The 9,079-nt window shown below is 36.3% G+C and overlaps 1 long non-coding RNA gene and 1 pseudogene across 1 annotated transcript; one reads left to right on the top strand and one right to left on the bottom strand.

The window, feature by feature from the left end:
- The first annotated feature begins 778 nt into the window (after positions 1-778).
- Positions 779-2,044, top strand: LOC713520 (L-lactate dehydrogenase B chain-like; annotated as a pseudogene).
- A 1,895-nt stretch (positions 2,045-3,939) lies between these two features.
- LOC144333238 (uncharacterized) lies at positions 3,940-8,168 on the bottom strand. Its single transcript, XR_013401749.1, has 3 exons — positions 7,995-8,168; positions 7,769-7,840; positions 3,940-7,069 (listed from the first exon to the last, which is right to left on the bottom strand). It is a non-coding gene; the product is annotated as an uncharacterized LOC144333238 (long non-coding RNA).
- Between the last annotated feature and the right edge of the window lie 911 nt (positions 8,169-9,079).

Below are 9,079 nucleotides of genomic sequence, written 5' to 3'. Positions count from 1 at the left end.
TCTAATTTAAATTCATGCCAGGTTCAGTGGCTCACACCTGTAATCCCAGCATTTTGGAAGGTCAAGATAAGTCGGTCATTTGAAGTCAGAAGTTCAAGACCAGCCTGGACAACATGGTGAAACCATGTCTCTACTAAAAATAAAAAAAAAAAAAAAAAAAAAAAAAAAAGGCTGGGTTGTAGGGCTGCACGCCTGTAATCCCAGCTAATCGGGAGGCTGAGGAAGGAGAATTGCTTGAGCCTGGGAGGTAGAGGTTGTGGTGAGCCAAGATTATGCCACTGCACCCCACTCTGGGTGACAGAGTGAGACCCTGTCTCAGAAAAAAAAAAAAAAAAAAAAAAAATCTCTGCTGCATGTCTCTGCTTCAGTTTGCAGAATCTCAGCCACAGTGAATAAAACTCATTCCAGTTCAGGAAACTCCATTTTCAGACTGGGCTCAGTGGCTCACATCTGTAATCCCAGACCTTTGGGAGGCTGAGGTAAAAGGATCTCTTGAAGCCAGTAGTTCGAGTCCAGCTGGGAAATTAAGCGGGACCTGTCTCTCCAAAAACAAATTTAAAAATTAGCCTGGTGTGTTGATGCACACCTGTAGTCCCAGCTACAAAGGAAGCTGGTGCAGGACGTTCGCTTGAGGCTAGGAACCTGAAGCCACTGCACTCCAACCCAGGCAACAGAGACAGACCTATCTCTGAAAGAAGAAGAAGAGGAAATAAATTCAATTTTCAGAAAATGGCCCATTAGAAGTCTCCAGTTGGAGACGCAGGCAGCTCACATTGTCTTCTCCGCACTGCTGTTACTGAGGTCTCCAGCGCCTTCTCCCTCCTGTGTAAAATGGCAACTCTTAAGGAAAAACTCATTGCACCAGTTGCGGAAGAAGAGGCAACAGTCCCAAACAATAAGATCACTGTAGTGGGTGTTGGACAAGTGGTATGGCGTGTGCTATCAGCATTCTGGGAAAGTCTCTGGCTGATGAATTTGCTCTTGTGGATGTTTTGGAAGATAAGCTTAAAGGAGAAATGATGGATTTGCAGCATGGGAGCTTATTTCTTCAGACGCCTAAAATTGTGGCAGATAAAGATTATTCTGTGACTGCCAATTCTAAGATTGTAGTGGTAACTGCAGGAGTCCCTCAGCAAGAAGGGGAGAGTCGGCTCAATTTGGTGCAGAGAAATGTTAATGTCTTCAAATTCATTATTCCTCAGATCGTCAAGTACAGTCCTGATTGCATCATAATTGTGGTTTCCAACCCAGTGGACATTCTTACATATGTTACCTGGAAACTAAGTGGATTACCCAAACACCGCATGATTGGAAGCGGATGTAATCTGGATTCTGCTAGATTTCGCTACCGTATGGCTGAAAAAATTGGCTTTCATCCCAGCAGCTGCCATGGATGGATTTTGGGGGAACATGGCGACTCAAGTGTGGCTGTATGGAGTGGCGTGAATGTGGCAGGTGTTTCTCTCCAGGAATTGAATCCAGAAATGGGAACGGACAATGATCGTGAAAATTGGAAGCAAGTGCATAAGATGGTGGTTGAAAGTGCCTATGAAGTCATCAAGCTAAAAGGATATACCAACTGGGCTATTGGATTAAGTGTGGCTGATCTTATTGAATCCATGTTGAAAAATCTATCCAGGATTCATCCCGTGTCAACAATGGTAAAGGGGATATATGGCATCGAGAATGAAGTCTTACTGAGCCTTCCATGTATCCTCAATGCCCGAGGACTAACCAGCGTTATCAACCAGAAGCTAAAGGATGATGAAGTTGCTCAACTCAAGAAAAGTACGGATACCCTGTGGGACATCCAGAAGGACCTAAAAGACCTGTGACTACTGGGCGCTAGGCTATAGAAATTTAAAAACTACAATGTTATTAACTCTGAGCCTTTAGTTTTCATCTGTGTACGTGGATCGCAGTTTGCTTTGATCTTCAATATGTGAATTTGGGCTCATAGAATCAAAGCCTATGCTTGGTTTAATGCTTGCAATATGAGCTCTTGAACAAATAAAATTAACTATTGTAGTGTGCTTCTAAAAAAAAAAAAAAAAAAGAAGAAGTCTCCAATTAATGAAGTGATAAATTGAGTTGTGCATAAAAAGTAACTGTAAGTTTTATATTTCTTGTATAACAACATATTTCTCTAACTTAGTAATAAGTCTATTGATTTGTTCATAAATGAAATTTGAGACACAAGCAAGGTGAGTTGTTACATGTTAAATTAGTTATTATAAAATCAGGCTTTGGTCAAATTGTGTTATTTAAAAGTAAATAAATAATTAGCTGATCTTTCACACAGTGTTTTCCAATGTCCTCATTACTGTCTTCTGCACAAACCACTAGGGGGCAAGACAGTCTAACATATTAGAGCAGACCTAATTGTATCCAACAGAGGGCAGTAATACACAAACTAGGGAGACAAGTCAATCACATTACATTTCAGCCATTCACATCTGCCATTTCCTCTGGGGATTATAAGAGGGAGGGAAGAGAGAAAGGAAGGAAGGAAGGAAGCAAGGAAGGGAGGGAGGGAGGGAACAGCCTTCTCAATAAACAATTCATTGGCTGACTTTTCTGAAATTGTTAAACAAGTGAATTTAATAAACAACTTTTTCTGAATTTAAATAGTTTAACTTTGAAGTGAAAAACCACAAGTTTGAAGATAAGTGTTAACAAATAGAAATGAGAAAATGTGAAAATCATTTCCAATGAAAGGAAACAAGTGTTAACAACTTTATTTTTAACGTTACTTTTAAAGGATAAGTAGTGAATCAACAGCATAAATAATTATTTATTAGACAAATAACAAGAGCTGAGTATCTGTGAAGTGTCAGACATTCAAAGTCATAGTCAAGGGATTAGCAATGTCTCATAAAATATCTTGAAGAAAAAAACCTCGGTTATGGGGAAAAGTCAAGAGTCGGAAAGCCTGGGTTTATTACTGACTATGGTATCCGACGGCTGTATGATATTTGGTAGATCGGTCAATCTACACAGCCTTCAGTTGCCTCATGTGCAAAGTTACAGAACTTGTAACATAAATGGTTTCCCAACCTGGCTGCTCATAGAGGAAACCTTGCATTGTCATTCTCCATACCTTGTGAATTAGCACTGACTCTCCAGAAATGAAACTCAGCAACACCTATACATACATATATATATACACACACATATGATACAATTTAAGATCATATAATACACACATGCAATTCTAGGTAATTCTGATGATCTGACATTTTTATAACTATTGGGTTAAATGATGGTTAAGATTTCTTTTTTCTCTTTAAAATACTGAGTTTATGACTATTTGTACATAACTACAACTAGTATTTTAGGATAGAAGGTATTTTTCTCACCCAACACTAAACACACACACACCCCAAAAACTCCATCACATTAAAAGAAAAAAAAAAAATAGAACTTGACAGAGTTCAAGATAGGCTCTCCTAAAATGTGGCACCTTGACTTATGGAATATTTTAAGTTGAAGGAATTTGTGAAATAGATACTCAGGAAGGTATCTCTGACTTCTTCACTCCTCCCCTGGAGAAGGTCATAGTTCTTCGTGTGAGAGGTGGCTTCTCAATGCCTGGAGGAAAGGAGCATCCTTACCCCTAAAGACACAGATCACAGGGACACCAAGAGGAATCTCAACAAAAAGGCCTAAGCTTCCCCTGGCTTATTACCCTTTAATTCTTTCTTTCTTTCTTTCTTTCTTTCTTTCTTTCTTTCTTTCTTTCTTTCTTTCTTTCTTTCTTTCTTTCCTTCTTTCTTTCTTTTTCTTTCTTTCTTTCTTTCTTTCTTTCTTTCTTTCTTTCTTTCTTTCCTTCTTTTCTTCTTTCTTTCTTTCTTTTTCTTTCTTTCTTTCTTTTCTTTCTTCTTTCTTCTCTTTCTTTCTTGCTCTTTTTTTTTTTTTTTTTTTTTGCCTCATGTTTTTCCATGATTCTCTATTCTTCCTCAAATCTATTTAAAAAACACTCAGGTTTAACTGATTTTTTTTTCAGTCTTCACTTCTTTATGAAGGCTCCTGTATCATGTAAAAATAATATTAAATAAATGTGTATGCCTTTCTCTTGTTAATCTGTCTTTTATGACAGAGGCCCCAGTCAATGAACCTATGATGTGGGGAAGGAAAATGTATTTTTGTTTTCCCTCCCCAACAAATTAAAAAATAAATCAATTTGGAGACAAAGTTTCCAAGAGTTCCACTGAAACACTGGCACTTTTTCATTTTCCCTTAGAACTTTCTTTCTTTTTTTTAATGAATAGTTGTCATTATTACTTTTGATGTGATGTGGCTGCAGCTGATTATATGCATAAATACCTTGACATTATTATTGTTCTTGTTGTTGTTATATCTTGTATTAGTCCATTCTCATGCTGCTAATAAAGACATACCTGAGACTGGGTAATTTATAAAGGAAAGAGGTTTAATTGACTCACAGTTCAGCATGGCTCAGGAAGCCTCAGAAAACCTACCATCATGGTGGAAGGGGAAGCAAACACGTCCTTCTTCAAACGGCAGCAGCAAGGAGAAGTGCTGAGCAAAGGGGGAAAAACACTTAACCATCAAATCTCATGAGAACTTACTCACTGTCACAAAAACAGCATGAGGGTAACTGCCGCTGTGATTAAATTACCTCCCACTGAGTTCCTCCCATGACATGTGGGGATTATGGGAACTAAAATTCAAGATGAGATTTGAGAGGGGACACAGCCAAAGCATATCATAACTTGAATTTGTAATGACTAATCACCTCGGGAATAACTTCATTACATGTAGTCTGACTCCAGAGAAAGTTGAAGAATTTCTCTCCTGTGAACTATGATGGCAGCATTACAATTGAAATCCCGCTTTAAGAAAAAGCCGGAAAGAAACAGATTTAGCCCAGTAGTAATATATGAAACAAAACAGAAATGAATTCTTTAAATGACTGGTAAATCACTTTCTGTGTGAAAGTTTATCTTTTTCAATCTCCTTCCAAGAAAAAGGACTCACAAGTTTAACTTCAACTTAGATATAGCAAAGAAAATGTTCTTGTAAGTCACCTAACTACCCAATTAGATCCAGTGACAAAAGATGTAAAATGGCTTCATTTTTGGTGAGTACGTTATGTTTTTGGTACACAACTTGCTCACAAGGACATGCCAATCTTTGTGTTATGTCACTTCTCTGGAAGCAGTATAGATTCTTGTGGGATTTTAAACATAGTAAATGGCAGAGGAGATGAGATACCTCATTACAAATGAATGAATAATAACCTTAGAATCTGAGGTGATATTGAAGGACAATCAGAGGCAATCATATTCTCTGCTAATCTGCTGTTTTGGTCACTACATTATATTTTTAAATCAGACTACATAATTTCCCCTCAAGAAAATAAGAATTTATTATTTTAGTAATTTCATGTGACACAGTACCTCCTGTTTCTGTGGAAGAACAAAGCAAAGTAATTCAGAAATCAAATGGTACATAAATGAGGTTTTTGCAGTTATCACATTTTTCTAATTGTTATTACTTATATCTTCCCCATTTCAGTCTCTCTTTCTCTCTAATGGTGTTACAGAGTGATCTTCTTTTAATTTTGGACTAGCACTTAAAATATATATTTCTATTTCAAGAGAACTCTAAAAATTATTCTCCTATAATGGCAGCAAAAATATAATTCTGCAATTGCAAAAACCATTTTCATGTTTTATTTTAAAATTCTAATTTAAAATAAGTACAACTTCTAAGAAGCTCTTTCACCAGCTATTTAGGTTCATTTTAAATACACCTGCATTTTTTATTTGAGGAAGCTGCAATGTTATATTCCATGTACAAGTCAACTAGTCCTAAAATGTTAAGTACTAAAGCAGTGCAAAATGTACACAAAGAAGGTTAAATTAATTGGGGTAAATAACACTCCTAAATGTCCTATTGACATCTAATTTATATCATATCCTGCTGCAACTGGAAATACAACTGAAATGTTTTAGAATTTCATAAGTGAGTAAGAATGTGGACATTTTACCACTGTCAAGTAAACTTACAAAACGTGTCCATTTTACCTTAACTTGACAGCTCTGAATAATCTTAGTTAATATAATACCCACTATTAATTTTACCGTTAGGAAAATCAAGCCTGCAAGAAAGAAATCCAATTTTCAAGACTACGTCGCTGCCTGAACTATATATGGCATATACCCTTAACTTTTGCTGTAGTAATGACCAGCTTCTCCAGAAATACCTTTCATCATTCATTTCTAGGATTGTGGGATACACTACACCAACTACAATGTTCCTGTACCACAGAATCACACTCTGATTTAACACTCCATGGAACCCTATTCTGAATCATGAATCAAAAACAGAGAATGTTAATTCTCTGTCTCCTGGAATTTACATTATCTTACTTCTCTTGTCTCCTATCTTTTCTCTTTTCCCTAAACACTTGGAGAGAATAATTCAGAAGCTCCTCTAAGATAGAGAAAATGCAAACACATTTGAATCTGTTGATGAGACAGATTCTCTTAATTCTTGGCCAAATCCGAAAGGTGAGCCAAAGTGATAGGAACAATGTATTACTATAGTTTTGGAAAAGCACTTTTATGACAGCGTTGGCAGAAGAGATGTAAGAACATTAAACACCTCTGTGTACTCTGCCTTGTTGTCTAAAAAGTCATCATTAATATGCTAATGTATTGTGCACAAATAAGAAGCTGTTACATCAGTTTATGTTTTAAATATAAGGAAATTGATATAACATGGTGAATTGAGAAAAAGCACAGTAAGTGTATCAAATCTATTCTACCTTTCCTTAATGTTTATACAGTAGAATAATTTTGTAGTTTAAAAGTTCAGAAAGGCTCTTCAGATAGTTTGGGTCACCTATTTCCAGATAGTTTGGATCATATATTTTATTAATTATTGAACTATCATAGAGGAAACTAAACTTGTGTCTTGATGGTGGTGAAGTTCCTGAGCTCTAGAATCAGGCTGCCAGGGCTGAATCCAAGGTCTTCCACATGCAAATTGAGGAACATTGGGCAAGTTACTTAATTACTCCAAGACTCAGTTTGCTTATCTGTAAAATGGAAACAAAGTAACTGATCATAAGATTATTGTGAGCTAAAGCACTAAAGTACTAAATGTAGTTCCTGCCCATCATTGTTCAATAAACATATTACTTGTATCATTTTACTTTGTTTTTACTTTGTTCCTCTCTCAAATATCTGCAAACAAAAGCAAGAAATAATGCCTTAGTTTCTGGGTCAACCGAAATCAAATTGGATACTCAATTGTGAGTTTACTTTAAGTCATGAAATACTATGACTTTGAGGCCAAAACACCATCTAATAAAGGAGACACATGCTGAAAATGGCAGGGCCATAGATGCCAAGGGAGTATTGCCGAAAGGGGCAGTACCACTTTCAGAGGAGTATTTTTAGCTCCTCTTTCTTCAAGTACCAGCCATGTGACATGAGCAAGTTGTTTAATCTCTGAGGCTCAACTTTTTCATATGTGAAAAGAGCGAATAACACACACATATAAGACCCTTATCCTGAGAATTAAGAGATCATTTGTGGAAGATTAAAAACTATGAATTTGAAATTGGGAAAGAAAAAATTTCTTTCACTTTGAGAGAAAGAAAAAAATCAAAACCTCCATGTTCAGCCTGAACTCCCCTCCTTTCCGGAACCTTACATGTTTCTACAGTTATCTGTCCCCAGAGGTATATTGGTTACTCTTCCCTCTTTGTTATCCTCAGACATATCTTCCTTACCTGTCTCAAAATTAATTATGAGTCCATGGCCCATAGAAATGAAAGATTTGTTTCCATAGTCCCAGCACCTAGCTAAGAGAAAAACACAGTGAATTATATTCAGCAAAGTAATTTTTTAATAAATGATTGAATGCTTAAATGAAGGAATGTATTCTCTTGATATTAAAAATAGGACATATTATTTCTTCAGATAAGTGACAAAAAAAAAATCCACACCACTATTTACCAAACAAGTTGCCTTCTCCATGTATATCTCCAGTTGCATGATTCTTGGTATTGTTATAATTAGAAACGCCATGCTAACATTTCAGAGTCAAGCACACATCTCTTTTGTTGAGTGCATAAGGACTCCAGCCTGCTGGTGGGGCAGAAGCTGCACAGCCATCTGGAAAGAAAACTTGGAATCCTGTGGTAGGGCCAGAAAAGGGGCATTAGCTTCATGAATGTGGCACTCATACAACTGTTGGAACAAAACTGGCAGTGAATCAAACCCTGAGCTTGTCTGCCTGTCTTCCTTGGAAGAGTTTATGCATTACATTGGCTACAAGAGACAGGCAAGGACTTTAAGACACAAGCAGAAGAAAAGATAGAATGTCATTTAAATCACATTTCCAGACTCCTTTTCAAGTGAAAACCCAGCAACTCCGAGTGGATTTATGCCAACAATACTTAAGCATTTCTGTACATGATCAGATCACTCTCATGTCACCTGGACTACCGTCACTTGTGATCAGTAGAAGGCTGTACTGTAGGGGATACTGCAAGTAGAGAATCAGTCTTTTCACTCAAGCAGACAGATTTGTGTGGAGAATTCTGGTTAATTCATAACCCATTATAAACTGAAGCATTTAACACTTCTTGATTAAAGATTCAAAATCTTATAATTCTTTGCCAATAAAATACAGGCTTTCACTGTTTCAGTAACCATGCTTTGAAAATCATGGAAAAAGCCTTACTCCATAGCTAGACAAAATTTAATATTTTAATCAGCTAAACTGAAAAAAAAAGAAAGTCTTAGTACTTGTGTGTATGAAATGCTTTATACACACACACACACACACAGACATACATATATATATCTGTATAAGTATATATGCAAAATATTATTCCTCTAAACTGAAAAGAGACAGGTTTTATATTGAATAGTGCCTAAAAATTTCAAGCCAATTTTGGAAGGAAAAAAAAAGGAATTTCAGCTAGTCAAATGGAATGCAAGAAAATTAGTTGTGATTTTTCTTTTATACATGACAAATTATGGCTCTCCAAATTCTAGTTCTTCGACATTTGACAATACTGATTCATATAAGCCAT

Source organism: Macaca mulatta, chromosome 11 (assembly GCF_049350105.2).
Source record: "Macaca mulatta isolate MMU2019108-1 chromosome 11, T2T-MMU8v2.0, whole genome shotgun sequence".
In the NCBI taxonomy this organism is placed as follows: domain Eukaryota; kingdom Metazoa; phylum Chordata; class Mammalia; order Primates; family Cercopithecidae; genus Macaca; species Macaca mulatta.
The sequence above is the reverse complement of the archived record's forward strand: the minus strand, read 5'-3'. Positions and strand labels throughout refer to the sequence as shown.